At 40.8% G+C, this 18404-nt stretch overlaps 1 pseudogene; it reads right to left on the bottom strand.

Annotated features, from left to right (window-relative positions):
- On the bottom strand, positions 6118–6445 carry LOC110260857 (annotated as a pseudogene).

Here is an 18404-nt window from a genome sequence, read left to right as displayed (position 1 = left end):
GTTTTCTTAATTTTACTTTAATTGTTTGCACCATCATCAGATTATGGGATTCCTAGGGGCAGATGCTTTGCAGTATTTATTTCCTGCAGCCAGTGGACTACCTTGGAGAGGGAGTATTCAGTACAAATGTGTGTGTGGGGGGGTGTTTAACTGATTTTGGTTAAGTGAATGAATGATTGGAATTCTTCATTAATATGTTGTTAGAGGACCATTGACTGAAACTGCCCACCTTGGCCAGGGAAGATAACAGCTGCTTGCGTGAGTTGTGTCACAGCAGGAGGCCCTGATAAGGCCCTGGTAAGACTAACTGGGAGGATTTGGGAGGGGCCAGGAGGAGGGAGATGACCAATCTCCCAGAGGCTTTGGTGCTGGAATCCCTTTTGGATAAGAGATGCACGCCTGACCGAGAAGGACCCTGAGCCAGACTAAATATGGGCTGAGAAAGATGATTGGGCAGAGACCATCCAGATACTAACTCCATTCATGTAAAACCTGAAAATACAAGCCACGTGGCAGAGCAGTTCTCCTATGTTCCTGTATCCTGCTGCTGTCCGCTCAGGCACCCCTTCCCAATAAAACCTTTTGCTTTCTCAGCATGGATGTCTCCTCGAACAATTCATTTCCAAGTATCAGACAAGAGCCCCTTCTCTGGCCCTGGAGGGGGTCCTCCTTCCTGCAACAAATTTATTGAGCTCTCATAAGGCCTGGGGCATGCTGCTAGGAACAGAGTGATAACAACGACATAATGTTACAGGCAAGGAGCATATATTTTAGTGTGGGAAACAGAAGATGCACATAAATCAGGTAACAAAATGTCCATCAACTGATGGATGGATAAATGAAATGTGGTATATTTACACAACAGAATACCATTTCGCAATAAAATGAAATGAACTGATACTTGCTACAAAATGAATTAAACTTGAAAACAGGAACAAAGCCAGTCACAAATAATCACATATTATGATTCCATTTATCTGAAACATCCAAAATAGGAAGGTTGATAGAGGCAGAAAACAGATGGCTGTTGCTAATCTGGGTGGGAGGAAGTGGACAGTTACTGCTAATGGGTATAGGGTTTCTTTGAGGTCAATTAAAATGTTCTAAAATTAGACTGTGGTAATGGTTGTATAACATTATGAATACCATAAAAAACATTGAATTGGGAATCCCCATTGTGTCTCAGTGGGTTTTGAATTAGACCAGTATCCATGAGGATATGTGTTCAATTCCCGGCCTCACTCAGTAGGTTAAGGATCTGGCATTGCCATGAGATGTGATGTAGGTCACTGACAGCTTGGATCCTGCCTTCCTGTGGCTGAGGTGTAGGCCAGCAGCTGCAGCTCTGATTTGACCCCTGGCCTGGGAACTTCCATATGCTGCAGGTGTGGCCCTAAAAAGCAAAAACAAACCCCCCCAAACCCAATGAAGGGTACTCTTTAAATAGGGAAATTTTATGACAAATTCTATCTCAATAAAGACATCATTTTTTAAAAATCAGGTAGCAAGAAGAAAATTATTTGAGGAGAAATAAAACATAAGGGGATAGAGAGACCTGAATGAATTAATGAGTAAATTCTTTTTTTTTTTTTTTCTTTGTCTTTTTCTTAGGGCCGCACCTGTGGCATATGGAGTTTCCCAGGCTTGGGGTCAAATCGCAGCTACAGCTGCCGGCCTACACCAGAGTCACAGCAATACCAGATCCGAGCTGTGTCTGCAACCTACACCACAGCTCACCACGATGAGAACTCTCTTAATGAGTGAATTCTAAAGCATGCCTATCTGCAACATCTAGATCCAAAGACCCTCTTTTGTAAAGACTCCTTCAACTTGAGCAACAAAGAAAGGGAGAAGGTGGGATAAAGACAAAGAGCTTGAAGAGAAGCTTGCAGTGAAGGAAAGAGGAATCGGAAGAATTAACATTTATGGAAGAATATGGCTGTGGCTGTGTCTGTTCTCCCACTTCCCTCCCGCTGAGAGGAGGGTCCCAAAGATCTCCCTCATTGCAACATGCAAACATCCCCCAAACTTTCCTCTAGACACCAAAAATGCTGTTCCCAAATGAAGGGGGCTCTCATCAGACAACATTGTTACTCCGTCAGTGGCTCTCAATTTCAAGAAAGTCACAGTTAAAAGATGTTAAAGGAAGTTGGATTCTTCGAATTGGTTGTATTTCATATCTTTATCTGTAGGCAGTGTTTTTCTTACTGAACTTGAAGAAGAGATGGAGTTCCTTATACTCCCCCAAGACACTAACTTTGAGATTGACTTCAGAGCCCCAGACAGCCCAGCTCTGTCTTGTCATTACTGTTGTTCACAAAGTCTGTACTGTAATCATTATGAAAATTATATGCCAACTATGTCCTTGTAGAATTTCTCCCCTGTATCTTACCAACTCATCTCTAGAGGAAGGGTAAGTCACACATTTTCTCAATTCCTGACACAGGGTTAGGAGAATTAGCAGAAAGCAATGATGCTTTCTGTAATATAGAGAAGAGGAACATCTGCTCTAAAAGTCTACAAACTCAGAAGGAAGTTCCACTCTTCACTTGCCCTCTTTCTCAAAATGCAAATTATTGCAAGCGTTTATCTTCTCAGTATTCCTTGTAATAGCTACAACCAGTATATGTGTATACACACACCCAAGTTCAATACTCAAAATTCACTTATACTATGCTTTAAGGGAAGTTGAAAATATTTTTCAGAAAAAAAATTGAGTTCAAAGGATTTACCTTTAGGCTTGCTGTGCACACATGGTATCTAATTCCCATGCAAAATTGGACTTACTATGTCAGAGAGGGTCAGCTACCCCCATCAAAAGTGGGGGATACCAAGTCAGATGATCTCATGTGTCCAAGGGTGTTGATATCCAAAGACAGAAAGGGCTCCACAAGCACTCTTTTTTTTTCATGGTCATACTCGCAGCATATGAAAATTTCCGGGACCAGGGATTAAAACCGAGCCAGCGGAGCTGCAACCTGCACGACAGCTGCAGCAATGCAGGCTACTTTAACCCACCATGCCAGGCCAGGGATGGAACACACACCTCTGCAGTGACCCAAGCTGCTGCAGTCAGATTCTTAACCTGTCATGACACAGCAGGAACTCCTCAATAAGGATTTCTTGTCAAATACGGAGGATCTAGTAACCCCCACCTTCAGCAGTTTCTAAATATCCCAAATAAATCAATACTCTTTGGGTCACCTATCCTGGACAAGATGAAAAAATAGTAGAGTTTCTTCATATTTTCTTTTGATCTGATTCTTTATTTAAGTCCCTCAGAGAGCAAATAGACTCATGCCTAACCCTATAATAATCTCTAAGTTAAGAGAAGACTAAGGCACTATTTCATAAAGGATCTTCAAAGAGGTGGCACAAATTAGTGGATAGCACTGGTTTTAGAACCAGATCTGAATTTATATTCCCTGTGTCACTAAATTATAACATACAAACTTTCACAAATTATTTAATCTGTTGGAAACTAGGTTTCTTTCTTTCTTTATCTGGCCACCCCCAAGGTCATATGGAAGTTCCCAGGCCAGAGACTGAATCTGAGCCAAAGCTGCGACCTACGAGATCATTAACCACAGTGGAAATTTAGTTTATTTTTTTCATCACTAATATAAGGAAAGGTATGTAACTTGGAGTTATGAGTTAAGAGAAAAACGAGTCATTACATGTACAGTGCCCATCAATGGAGGCCAACTCTGTGTGCTCCACGTGCATCTCCCATGACTCCTTCAATCCCAATCACCTTATTTTTTATTTTTATTTTTTGCCTTTTTTTCCATTTCTTGGGCCACTCCCGCAGCATGTGGATGTTCCCAGGCTAGGAGTCTAATTGGAGCTGTAGCTGCCGGCCTACGCCACAGCCACAGAAACGTAGGATCCAAGCCGCGTCTGCAAGCTACACCACAGCTCAGGGCCACACCAGATCCTTAACCCATTGAGTGAGGCCAGGAATCAAACCCGCAACCTCATGGTTCCTAGTTGGATTCGTTAACCACTGAGCCACAACGGGAACTCCCCAATCACCTTAGAATAAGTACCAGCTCTTCATTTTCCATAAGGAATAGGCAAAGGATATGGACTGAAAGTGCAAGAAAAGAAATTCTAACATGTTAACACATCTTAGCCAAGAAAAGCATTCCAAGAGGAAATCTTGGAATCTTTCTTCTGAATTCTTTAAAAATAAGTTAACTCCCATCTGTCTTGAAAGGATGTTGTAAATCTTTCTGCTGGTTCTCTACAATCTTTCAGGGCACTTCCCACCTTGACTCACAAAGTTGGCTACTCTGCACTTGGAAACTTCCCTTCCCTGATACTGTGCCATTCTGGAATCCCTCCAGTCTCTCTGGTGGGTCTTTTTTTCCCTAATTATGGTCATACCTCTTTCTTCTCATGACTTCTATAGATGTAGGCAAGATAGTTGTCCCACCTGTACCTGTCCTTGATACTCTGTGCCTAGGTATCTCAACTCCCTTCATCAGTTGTCTGATCATCTCTAAGATTATGCTTTTAATTTTAATCCCTTTCCTGATCTCCAGACTTTATTTCCAAAGGCCCATATCTGGTTCTTCACTATTATTTCAAACCTAATTAGTCCAAATTCAAGCACATAATCTTCCCTCTTAAACCTGCTTGTCCTGCTGTTTTCCTTCTCTCCGCTGATGCCATCAACATTCTCCCAGTCATCCAGGCTCCAAACTTCAGTATAGTTCATGTCTTCATAGATGGCATTTAAAGTAGGAAAGAGAGACACAAACCTTTCACATGCAATTATCATCAAGTTTTCCCAATTCTATCTTCACTTGATCTTTCCTAGTCCTCCCCTTTCTCTTCCCAGTCTCACAGCCTTAGTTTCGTCATTTATCATACCTTTTCCCTGGATGACTGTTATTCTTGCCTTTAATCTCTCCTTGCTGAGAAAAGGAGAGAAAATCAATTTAACAGTGTTTCGCAAATGCGGCTGCTCTCACAAACATATGCTTGGGGAAGGGGGTTACAAGTTTTCCACGGTAACACTTAAATCTAAAGCAATTACTACCCTTGTCCAGGATGCCCCAACAACCATCTTACATAGCAGAGGGTTACCACATGACCACAGCACCTGCTCTTGTACCTGTGACCCCTGTAGCACCAAGTAAAGACCAGCCGTGCTTCACTTTTCATGTGGCATCTCTCACATTGGGTGCTCAGACCCTTCGCACCATTGTTGAACATTTCCTATGAGACCTGTGAGTTGCCAAGGTTCAGGACACTGGGTCACAGCAGTGTTTCTTAAGTGGGGTGGTATGGAGTATCGATGGTGGCCAAGGAGACACATGAAGTGTGAAAAGGCACATTCAACCTACCTATGACTTTATCATACAAAAGTCTGTAGTGTTAAATTTGACAGAATTTTCGGGCAGTAGCAGAAACCCAACTAGAGATTCACCTAAGGGGGCCTGGGGTAAATTTGGCTGAAAAACACTGGCGTAGAAGTAGAGGAGTCCCAGCACATGGAGAACACTTTAGTTAAGAACATGTGCCAGGAGTTCCCACTGTGGCTCAGTGAAAACAAACCAGACTAGTATCCATGAGGATGCAGGTTCAATCCCTGGTCTTGCTCGGTGGGTTAAGGATCAGGCCTTGCTGTGGTTGTGGCATAGACTCGCGGCTGGCTGCAGCTCCAGTTCTACCCCTAGGCTGGGACTTCCACATGTCGCAGGTTCAGCCCTAAAAAGCAAAAACAAAAAGCAAAATAAAAAACATTTGCCAAACATGTGTGTAAGAAACATCTTTGGGTTGAATGAGTGAATCCTAAACCATAACTTGTCATGGTCTTTTTGACCCAAAGGGCCAAGCCACAAGAAACCCAAGACATCCATCAAACTTCTCAGACCTGTTTGGGGTAAGTGGATCCACTTTTAATACGGAGTCAAAAGAAAAATCTGGTTTTGCCCCCCAAAATCCACCCCCTCCAATTATTTGGGTTAACACGTTTCAGAATTTTAAGTAAATAGTTGCTGCAGCTGTGTGAAGGTAGCCCCGGGTCCATCCATCAGGAAGCACTGTCATTATCTGCAGTGCCATCCAGCTCTCAAGGGGGCTATCAGCTTGGGGTCTGCTCTGTAATTATTTCAGAGCTCCAATTTGCTTCAGGTGAGTCAACAACTCCCCTCTCTCATGCATGCTTACTAGATCGGTGCATCCATCTATATAGTCTTTACCGATAAAGAACCGAGATACTGTTCTTGCTCCCATGAACTGTTGCATATAATCTTGAATCTCGTTGGTGTCACTGGTGGCTGTGATATCGACAAATTCCAGAAGCCCTTCTTTGAAGCGCAATTGGCTGAGGAGCTCCTGGGTTCTTCTGCAGTAAGGACAGGCAGTGGGGGGGCTTGATGAACACCACAACCTTCCCAGGCTGGATTTTGCTATTCACAACTGCTTGAGCCATGCTGACAGGCGGCTGCCTCCTGAGAGGAAACCTCAATTGCAGGTATCGCTCGGGTGTAAAAACTAGCCCTCCTTTCTGATTAGACTTTTCCCTATTCAAAAGGATGTTATTGGTACTCACATGCTCTCATGTGAGCCAGACTACTATATGGCAAGCACACCGGGAATCTCCCATCATTGTGTTTGCACCATGCTTCTTGAAAGTTTTCTCCTCCCAACTTTGCCTAAACATCCTAGATCCATTTTCAACATCCAAGATCCATTTCAATTGCTACTGCCCCTTTGTAGTCTTTCCAGAGGTGTGTCCTGGCTGCAGAGACCAGTGGCTCTCAACTAAGAATGGACATTTGGAATGTCTGAAGACATTCTTTATTATAACCCCGAGGGGAGGTAAGGAGAGTTGTTACTGGCATCTAGTGAGTAGAGACCAGGGATGCAGCCAAGCCTCTTACAACACACAAGACAACTCACCACAGGAAGGAATTATCTGGCCCAAAGTGTCAACGATGCCAAAGGTGAGAAATCCTGCTTATAAACCCATATCAATTCTTATGCTCTTAGCCATACTTCTCTAGGATACACTCTGTGAAGACAAGGAACTGGTACCTCTGTCATAACCATGGTGTCAGCCCAGTGACTACCTTTCAGACTATGCCTCCTTGATGCGTTTGTGTCCTTCTCTAGCTCTTAAAAGCCTTTCAGATAGTGTGTTTCCTCTGGGTTTCATTCTCTGTCCTCAACTTTTTTTCTCATTCATTTTCTTTTTTTTTTCTTTTTAGGGCTGCACCTGTGGCATATGGAAATTCCCGGACTAGAGGTTGAGTCAGAGCTGCACCTGCAGCCTACGCCACAGCCATGGCAATGCCAGATCTGAGCTGCCTCTGTGACCTGTGCTGCAGCTGTGGCAATGCCAGATGTTTAACCCACTGAAAAAGGCCAGGGATGAAACCCGAATCCTCACGGACACTATGTCAGTTCCTTAACTCGCTGGGCCACAATGGGAACTTCTCGTTTGTTTTAAATGCTCTCCCTGGGTGAGTTCATCTGCTCTTTGGCTGATACTGTTACTTACCTACCCAAAGGCCATTTTCCTTCCTTTTTTCTTCTAACAAAACCCTGATTTTTTTCCCCCTAGGGTGGGGGAGCAGAATATGCCTAGTCTGGGGGGTGGTGAATGACAATTAATCTCAGACAGTAATAACAATCTCATTTTATTTTGCGGTATACCTTTTTTACTCACTCTCTCTTGAGCTAGGGAGGTCCAAGAAATCAAGTTCTAACCAGTGAGACCTAAGGAGACGTCAGCTGAGGGTCTCCTAAGGATTTTGCCTTCTGACTGGAAAAAAAAAAAAAAACATCGAGCAAGGATGCCTTGCTGGTGCCATTCCCTTCTCTTCTTGTTTTTGTTTTTGTTTTTGTTTTTAGGGCTGAATCATGGCCTATGGACGTTCCCAGGCTAGGGGTCAAATTGGAGCTATAGCTGCCTGCCTACATCACAGCCACAGCAACACCAGATCCAAGCCATGTCTGCAGCTTGCACTGTAGTTTGCAGCAATGCTGTGTCCTTAACCCACTGAGCCGGGCCAGGGATCAAACCTGAATCCTAATGAATACTAGTTGGGTTCATTACTGCTAAGCCACAGTGGGAACTCCCTCTTCTTATTTTAAATGTTGTTAATAGAGCATGTTTCAGGGAGCTGCCAACAGCCATCCTGCAACCATGGTCAAGTCCAAGGTCAAAACCCAATATATTTAGGATGGTAAAGCAGAGAGAGAGACAGACTGGCAGATGAGAGGCCTGGGCGTTTGATAACATCATTGAGCCACCTTGCCAAATATGGAATTGCTTACCTTCAAAATTTTTGTTATATGAGATAATTAAATGTCTTTATTGCTTTGCCTCTATTAGTCAAGTATTTTATTACTATGGTTGAAAACATTCCTTGGCTTCAGTAACACCTATGCTCCAGTGCCACCTGCTTCAAGAACTCTTTACTCATATTTCCGATGTACATTCCCAAGTGTTTAACCTAAAGGTATCTCCAACTCAGTAGGAATTTTTTTTTTTTTTTTTTTTTTGGCTATGCCTGTGGTATGTGGAAGTTCCTGGGCCAGGGATTAAATTTATGACACAGCTGTAACCAGAGTCACAGTAGTGACAACGTTGGATTCTTATTGGATTCCTTTTATTTATTTATTTATTGGTCTTTTTGCCTTTTCTTTTTTTTTTTTTGCTATTTCTTTGGGCCACTCCCGTGGCATATGGAGGTTCCCAGGCTAGGGGTCGAATCGGAGCTGTAGCCACTGGCCTATGACAGAGCCACACCAATGCGGGATCCGAGCCGCATCTGCAACCTACACCACAGCTCACGGCAACGCCAGATCCTTAACCCACTGAGCAAGGGCAGGGACTGAACCCGCAACCTCATGGTTCCTAGTCGGATTTGTTAACCACTGCGCCACGATGGGAACTCACTTTAACTTCATTTTAAAATGCTCACCCTGGGCCTCATCCCAGATCTACTGAATCCCAAATCCTGGGAAGGAAAATAAGATGCTTATGATGAATTATTTTAGGTTTTGCATGTCTCAAAAAATCTTTATTTTTCTCTTTGTTTTTGAAAGATATTGTCACTGGGTGTAGAATTTTGGTTGACAGCTTTTTTGCTTTTTTCTTTTAGTACTACTGTCTTCTGGCTTTCATTGTTTCCATTGAGAATCTGCTGTCATTCTTATTTTTGGCCTCTGTTGCAGTGTATTTTTATTTTATTTTTTTTGCTGCCTTTAACATTATATCACTAATTTTAAGCAATTTGATTATGATGTGTCAGTGTAGATTTCTTCATGTTTCTTCTGTGTGGAGTTTGATGAGCTTCTAGGTTTACAGTTTTCATCACATTTAGAATGTTTTCAGCATTTTTTTCTTCATTTTCCCCCTTCTCTCTTGAATCCCTCAGGGACTCTAAATTTGTATGTATTAGGTCACTATTAGATCAAGTGTCCCACTGATCAGCTGACTGATAGTCCATTTATTTTCTAATCTTTTCCTCCCTTTGTTTTATTTTCAATAGTTTCTATATCTTTAAGTTTACTAATATTTACTTAATCTTTTGTAGTGTTTAATCTGCTGTTAATAGAGTCTATATTTCACCCCAGATACTATATTTTTTATCTCTTATGGTTTTATTTGGGTCTTTTATATCTTCCATACTTAACAGGTTTATGTTTTCCTCTACCTTCATGAATATATGAAATACAATTTTAAATACAGTATAAACATACTTTATAATAACTGTTTAGAGGGTGAAGGGAGATTTCGTCCCATAGGCTCTTTGTTCTGCCTACTTCTTTCAAATGGTTCTTCCCCAGCCATGGGTACTCTCCTCACACAACTATGCTGAGCAGACTCAAGGAAGGGAGGGACTCATAGCAGATCTACAGAGCATCCTCTATTCTTCAATATCTGAAAACCAAAAATAAATAAATAAATAAATAAATCTGTAGTAAACAAAAGTCAAAAAAAAAAATCTGAAAACCACTCTTCCATGCATATTTTCCCTGTGTTTTACTTATTTAAGGCAGGAGAGTTAATCTGGTCCTACTGTTATTCTATCATCTTCCTTTATTAAAGACTGGTGGTGGGGAAAAGGTAAATAATTTAGAATTGCTTGTCACAATAATTATTTTAATATTACAGCAAACTAATGAGCATAAATAATATTATCCCTTATATCAGACATGGTGCTTTTATACTTTTTTAAAGTGCTAAAATTGAGCCATTTACATTAACACAAGCTTAATACAAGCTTAATACAAGCTTATAGCCACTCTATCTCACATAAAACTAAAATGCAAAAGTGTATATTGCTTTCCAAAATTATATTTTCTTTCTTTTTTTTGTCTTTTATCTTTTCAGGGCTGAACCTGCAGCCTATGGGGGGTTCCCAGGCTATGGATCTAATCAGAGCTTTAGCAACCGGCCTATGCCACAACCACAGCAACTTGGGATCTGATCTCTGTCTGCGACCTACAGCATAGCTTATGGTAATGCCATATCCTTAACCCACTGAGCAAGGGATGGAACCCTCAACCTCATGGTTCCTAGTCAGATTTGTTTCTGCTGCACCACATCAGGAACTCCCCAAAATTATATTTTCTGATTAATATTTCAGTATTTTATCTTACTTAGAAATCTTCCAGTTATTCAAAGATTATTTACTAGTTAACTCAATTTAGTATTAGTCTAGACATTATGTTAACTAAGAATTTTGGATATTATATTTAATCTAATACATTTCAAAATATAACTACCACTGATATGAAAGTATTTCTTGAAATTATAACTCAGTATCATTAATCACTTTTTACTTTTTTTTTTTGGCTGTACCCATGGCATGTGGAAGTTCCTGGGCCAGCGATGGACCCCATATCACAGCAGCAACCTGAACCACAGCAGTGATGATGCTGGGTCCTTAACCCTGTGTCACAAAGAAATTCCTATTAATCATATTATTTTATATTTTCAATATTCTTATGTATTATGTGGGAATAATGTTAATTTTTCTAATCCATAAATAGTGCAAGAATTTTAGAAAGTTCATATTAACTATTCTCTCTCTCTCTTTTTTTTTTTTGGTCTTTTTAAGGCCATACCCATGACTTACGAGGGTTCCCAGGCTAGGGGTTAAATTGGAGCTGTAGCTGATGGCCTATACCAGAGCCACAGCAGCGTGGGATCCAAGCCGTTTCTTTGACCTACACCACAGCTCACATCAATGCTGGATCCTCGAACCCACTGAGGGAGGCCAGGGATTGAACCTGCATCCTCATGGTTGCTAGTCAGATTTGTTAATCACTGAGCCATGATGGGAATTCCTCAATCTTACTTTAAAAAATCATGCAGTTGCATTATATTCCACACTAATAAGATTGGAGAAAAGAGTTTGAGATATACAGCATGATTCAACTTACATAAATCATGAAATGATTATCATGCTAAGCTTTGTGAACATCATTATCTCATGTAGATGCAAAATTAAAGATATAGAAAAAATTTTTTTCCTTGTGATGAGAACTTTTAGGATTTCCTACTTTCATATATAACACTCAGCAGTGTTAATTATATTTATCACTATGTATATTATATCCCTAGTATTTATTTATCCTAAAACTGGAAGTTTGTACATTTTGACTGCCTTCATTCAATTTCCCCCTCCTCAACTTCTGCTTCTGATAACCACAAATCTGTCTTTTCCCATGGATTTGTTTGTTTGTTTGTTTGTTTTTCTTTTGAAATATAATTGACCCTATGATTGACACTATGGTAGTTCTTGTGACACAAAACAATGATTCAATATTTCTGTATATTTCAAAATGATCACATCAGTAAGTCTAATTACCATATGCTCCTGTGCAAAATATTACAGTTGTTGATTATATTCCCCACACTGTACATTTCACACTTGTGAATCATTTATTTTGCAACTAGATGTTTGTACCTCTTAATCTCACTCACATATTTCTTTCTTCCCCTGATTCCACTCCTCTCTGGCGACCACCCATTTGTTCTATTTATAACTGTTTCACTTGTATTTATTTATTTGTATTTGTTTATTTGTTAGGGATATGTTGAGTTTTAAATGTTCTTTGTTTATTTTGGATAAGTCCTTTGTTATGACTTTTGCAAGTATTCTTCCCAGACTGTGGTTTGCCTTCTCATTTTTTTTTTTTTTGGTATTTTTGTCTTTTTCTAGGGCCGCACCCACAGCATATGGAGGTTCCCAGGATTAGGGGCCCAATCAGATCCGAGCCGAGTCTGCGACCTATACCACAGCTCACAGCAACGCCAGATCCTTAACCCACTGAGCGAGGCCAGGGATTGAACCACAACCTCATGGTTCCTAGTCGGATTAGTTAACCACTGAGCCACGACAGGAACCCCCCCTTTTCATTTTCTTGACAGTTTTTTGTTTTTTGGATTTTTTTTTTTTTTTTTTGGTCTTTTTTGTCTTTTGTCTTTTGTTGTTGTTGCTATTTCTTGGGCCGCTCCCGCGGCATATGGAGGTTCCCAGGCTAGGGGTTGAATCGGAGCTGTAGCCACCGGCCTACGCCAGAGCCACAGCAACGCGGGATCCCAGCCGTGTCTGCAACCTACACCACAGCTCACGGCAACGCCGGATCGTTAACCCACTGAGCAAGGGCAGGGACTGAACCCGCAACCTCATGGTTCCTAGTCGGATTCGTTAACCACTGCGCCACGACGGGAACTCCGTTTTTTGGTTTGTTTTTTTTTTTTTTGTCTTTTTAGGGCAGCACCGAGGGCACATGGAGTTTCCCAGGCTAGGGGTTGAATCGGAGCTGTAGCTGCCAGCCTACATCATAGCCATAGCAATGCCAGATCCGAGCTGCATCTGTGACCTACACCACAGCTCACAGCAACGCTGGATCCTTAACGCACTGAGCGAGGCCAGGGATCCAACCCACATCCTCATGGACACTAGTCAGATTTGTTTCTTCTGAGCCATGAAGGGAAATCTGACAGTGTCTTTCATAGAGCGCAAGTTTTTAATTTTAATGATGTTTAGCTTATCAATTATTTCTCTTTTGGATTGTGCTTTCTCTATATTTAAAAAGTCATCGCCATACCCAAATAGAAATTATCATCAGATTTTCTCCTACATTATCTTCTAGGAGTTCTGTAGTTTTGTATTGTACATTCAGATCTAGGATCCATTTTGAGTTAATTTTTGTGAGGAGTGTAAGATCTCTGTCTAGATTCATTTTTTGGCACATGCATATCTGGTGAGTCCAGCACCATTTGTTGAAGAGACTGTTGTTGCTCCACTGTATTGCCTTTGTTCCTTTGTCAAAGATCAGCTGACTGTATTTATGGAGGTCTATTTCTGGCCTCTCTATTCTGCTCCACTGGTCTATTCTGCCAATATCACACTGTCTTAATTACTGTAACTTTACAGTGTCTTGAAGTTGGCTAGTATCAGTCTTCCAACTTATTCTTCTCTTTCAATATTATCTTGGCCCTTTAAGTCTTTTGCCTCTCCATATAATCTTTAGAATCAGGTTTTCAATACCTATAAAATAACTTGCTGGGATTTTGACTGGAATTGCACTGAATCTATAGATCAGATTGGGAAGAAGCGATAGCTTGACAGTACTGAATCTTCTGATCCCTGAACATGGAATATCTTAGTTCTTTGATTTTATTTAGTTCTTTGATTTTATTTATCGCAGTATTGTAGTCTTTCTTCTAAGGATTTTGTGTATATTTTGTTAGATTTCTATCGAAGTTCTTTTTTGGGGGGGATGCTAAGATAAATAGTATTATGATTTTAATTTCAAATTCCATTTGTTTATTGTTTGTATAAAGGAAAACAATTCACTTTTTACATTAACCTTAAGTCCTGAAACCTTGCTATAATCACTTACTCGTTCTAGGAATTTTTTTTTTTGGTAGATTCTTTGGATTTTGTATGTAGATGATCATGTCTTATGCAAAATAAGAGACAGACTTATGTCTTTGTTCCCAATCTATATACATTCTATTTCCTTCCTTCCTCCCTTCCTTTTCTCTCTATCCCTCTCTCTTTCTTTCTTTCTTTCTCTCTTTCTTTCTTGCTTGCTTGCGTGCTTGCTTCCTCCGTCCTCCTTTTCGGGCTGCACCTACAGCCTATGGAATTTCCCAGGCTAGGGGTCAAACCAGAGCTACAGCTGCTGACCTACACCACAACCACAGCAACAGAGGATCCAAGCTGCATCTGTGACCTACACCACAGCTCATGGCAATGCCCGATCCCGAACCCACTGAGCAAGGGCAGGGGTCGAACCCACATCCTCATGGATACTAGTCCAATTCGTTTCCACTGCACCACAACGGGAACTCCTATTTCCTTTTCTTGACTCATTACATTATCAAGAGCTTCCAGTAAAATGTTGAAAAGGAGTGGTGAGGAGAGGAATTCCCTTGTGGTGCAGTGGATTAAGGATCTGGCACTGTCACTGCAGCAGCTCAGGTTGATGCTGTGGTGTGGGTTTTTGATCCCTAACTGGAACTTCCACAAGCCATGGGCATGGCCAAAAAAAAAAAAAAGAAAAAAGAAAAAGAAAAAAAAAAAAAGAGCGATGAAAAGGGACATTCATGTGTGGTATTTGATCTTGGTTGGACAGCTTTCCTGATGAAAATTCAAGTTAAAAAGAAAAACTGAAGATTATAACCCGGGAAGCAGATTCTCAGAAAGCTCTGAGAACTGTTCTGCCTGTTAGAAGTGGAAAGCATAGTCACACACATTTTTGAGACAAAGGGTCATATATCATTTTTGAGACAAAGAGTCAGATAGTTTACATAAAATTCACCAAGGACACATAGTCCAGGTAAGCAGATACAGAGTGAGTGGCAAGTCACCATGACCCCACACAGAGCTGGGAAAGAACACTATTCTTTTTTTTTTTGGCTGCACATGTGGCTTGTGGAAGTTCCTGGGTCAGGGATCAAACCTGCGCCATAGCTGTAACCAGAATCACAGCAGTGACAATGCTGGGTTCTTAACCTGCTGAGCCACAAGGGAACTCCCAATTCTTTTAAGATGTTACACGGCTAGCTTCAGAGTAAAGGAAAAAAATTGATCTTTGTGGTTGAGCAGGCTCTCCCATCTTTGAGAAGCTCTGGTTAATGTGTGATGCAGATACACACTAACATTAGAGAGGGAAGAGGCCCAAACGAACACACAGAGAACATTTTACATGTAAGTTTTTCTTGTTCTGCCTTAAAATGCAGATTTTATTTCATCATCTTCATGTTTCTCACCATTAAGTACGATGTTATCTTGAGAGTTTGCGGATGGTCTTTGTCAAGTTGAGGACATTCCCGTCTCTTCCTTGTTACTGAGAGCTTTTATTGTGAATGGGTGTGGAATTTTGTCAAACAGTTTTTCTGCCTCCATTATATGATCATGTGATTTTTCTTTTTTAGTTTATTGATGTCATGTATCGCATTAATTACTTTTCAAATGTCGTACCAGCCAGGCACATCTGCAACAAATACTACTTGGTTGTGGTATGTAATTTTTTAATACTTTTTTGGATTTGATTTGCTGGCATTTTGTGAGGGTTTTTGCCTCTATTTCATGAGAGCTATTGGCCTAGAAATTGTTGTGTTTTTTTTTCGGGCCATACCTGAGGCATATGGAAGTTCCTAGGCTAGGGGTCGAATTGGAGCTCCAGCTACTGGCCTACACAACAGCCACAGCAACACTGGATCCTTAACCCCATGAGCAAGGCCAGGGAATCCTCATGGACACTATGTTGGGTTCTTAACCCGCTGAGCTGCAATGGGAACTCTGGCCTAGAAATTTCTTTTCTTGTAATGTTTTTGTCTTGTTTTGGTATTAGGGTAATATTGACCTCATAGAATGAGTTAAGAAATATCCCTCTGTTTCTATCCTCTGAAAGAGCTTGTAGATAATTGGTATAATTTCTTCCTTGAATGTTTGGTAGAATTAAACAATGAACACATCTGGGCCTGTTGCTTTCTATTTTGGAAGGTTATCTAATTTATTCAGCTTCTTTAATAGTTATAGACCTGTTCATACTGTTATTTTTTCTAGTATGAGTTTTGGCAGATTGAGTCTTTCAAGAAATTCATCTATACCCCTCTTAAAAATATTATAATTTAATGTATTAATAATTTATAATCTGACTTATCCATATTTCATCTTCTGTCAAAAAAAGGTAAAGGTTATTCTCAATGACACACAGGCATGAGAAGAAATTTTAGCTTCAATTTTCATTCACACAGAGGAGTTCCCATTGTGGTGCAGCAGAAACGAATCTGACTAGTAACCATGAGGTTGTAGGTTTGATCCCTGACCTCACTCAGTGGGTTAAGGATCCAGCATTGCCATAAGCTGTGGTGTAGGTCACAGGCAGGGCTTGGATCCAGTGTTGCTGTGGCAGTGGTGTAGGTCGGCAGCTGTAATTCTGATTTGACCCCTAGCCTGGGAACCTCCATATGCTGCAGGTGAGGCTCTAAAAGGCAAAAAAAAAAAAAAAAAAAAAAAAAAAAAAAAAAAAAAGTCAACACAGAAGCACAAACACTCTCTGGTCATATCTCAAAGAGTTATTCTCCTTCTCAGTGGGCACAAAATATTTTCTTATTTGACTTGTGCTCATGAATAGAGAAATAGAGAAACAACAAAAGGCTAATAGACCCTATTCTCTGTCTGTCATGTTTCACCAAATGGAAAATTGATCCTCATCCTTCTCAGGTCATCAAGGGGGCAGATGATGAAATCTGTTCCTCAGTTACTGCAACGACTGCTGCCACCAAGAAGGAGTAAATCATTCACCATGTGCGTCATATGGACATGACGCCTGAAAGTTCCATTACACGCTACCTCCTGGACCACACTGTAGAAAAAAATGTGGCCCAACAACTATTTGCTAAGGACTCGGGGATTCGCAGGCTATTCTCCATCGTGAAGCCAAGACCAGGACCAGCTGTGTGTTGCGGCCCCTCCACTGGCCCACAAGATTGGATTGCACACCAACTGTCCTTTCTAACTTTGCAGTCAGAGATATCATATTGGCCGCCTTGGAAGTATTCAAACCACAAAAACCAGTAGATGCTGAAAACCAGCCCCTGAACCACCTCAAGGACCGGTTGTTAAACATTTACCAGCATGTCACTGTCCCTTTCTCACTAGTTCCTGGACCTAGTAAGGAAGAGAAATGGCTCAAATCACAAGACAGACTGTCAACAGAGTAATAGATTTGGCCTGGGGGGTGGGGTGGGGTGAGGGAACAAATTCACAAAATTAAAAGAAAAGGAAACCAAGAAAGAGAGTTAGCAGAGGGAAAATTCCATTGACACATGACTGGGCTTAAGCAGCCCAGGAGGTATACCTTTGAGGCAGATTAATTGGTCCTGGTAGGTGATCTTTGTGAGTCTCCCAAACTTTCAAATTATAAATTGCACCAACTGGTAACGTGACGTCATACAAATATAGAATGAATTTGTGTCAAAAACTTATTTAATTCATTAATTCAACAGGAGAATAAAGCTGATTCCAGAAAGTATAGGAGAGACAGAAGTATTTGTAGTCAAAGAACGAGGGAAAGCCAAAACAAGACGGCAAAGTTTAGAAACAAACTGGACTCTAGGGAAGGAAAGGAGGAAATTACACCTTGTGACATAGCCCCAAAAAAAAGAAAAAGAAGAAAAAAACAGTTTAAACTTAGGTTAGGGAGTTCCCTTCACGGCTCCGCATTTAACAAACCTGACTAGGATCCATGAGGAGTTCCCTGGCCTCGCTCAGTGGGTTAAGGATCCAGCATGGGCATGAGCTGTGGTGTACGTCACAGATATGGCTCAGATCCAGCATTGCTGTGACTGTGGCTGTGGCCAGCAGCTGTAGCTCCAATTCGACTCCTAGTCTGGGAACTTCCATATGCCTCAGGTGCAGCCCTAAAAAGCGAAAGAAAAAAAAGGTTAATATTGATTGGGATGTGATGAACAAAGATCAAGTCACAGTTATTTTTCCTCCTATCTGGTCTTTGTCATGCAGGCCTCTCTTATTAACAGTCACCAAAGTTACAGTAAAATATGGGAATAGACTAGTGGTTATCAAAGTTTGAACTCATGGAAAGAATGCATGAGTATTAGGACAATTTTTTTTTTTTTTTGGTAAAGCAAGAAATTTATTAAGGAATTAGTGGGGGACAGGCTGAGCTCAAGATGGCGCCAGCCTAGGACAACTTTATTAAAACTTAAAATATTGTCACTTTAGGTGACTCCTTGACTAATTTAATTATAAATACATACTCAAATGTGAGCATTGAAATTCATGATCATTTCTGGCCACAAGATGGTCTTCAGAAAATTTAGGGGTAGTGAGGAATACATATATATATAAATACATATATTTTTAATTGAAAACTCAAAATTAAAA

Source organism: Sus scrofa, chromosome 5, assembly GCF_000003025.6.
Source record: "Sus scrofa isolate TJ Tabasco breed Duroc chromosome 5, Sscrofa11.1, whole genome shotgun sequence".
In the NCBI taxonomy this organism is placed as follows: domain Eukaryota; kingdom Metazoa; phylum Chordata; class Mammalia; order Artiodactyla; family Suidae; genus Sus; species Sus scrofa.
The sequence above is the reverse complement of the archived record's forward strand: the minus strand, read 5'-3'. Positions and strand labels throughout refer to the sequence as shown.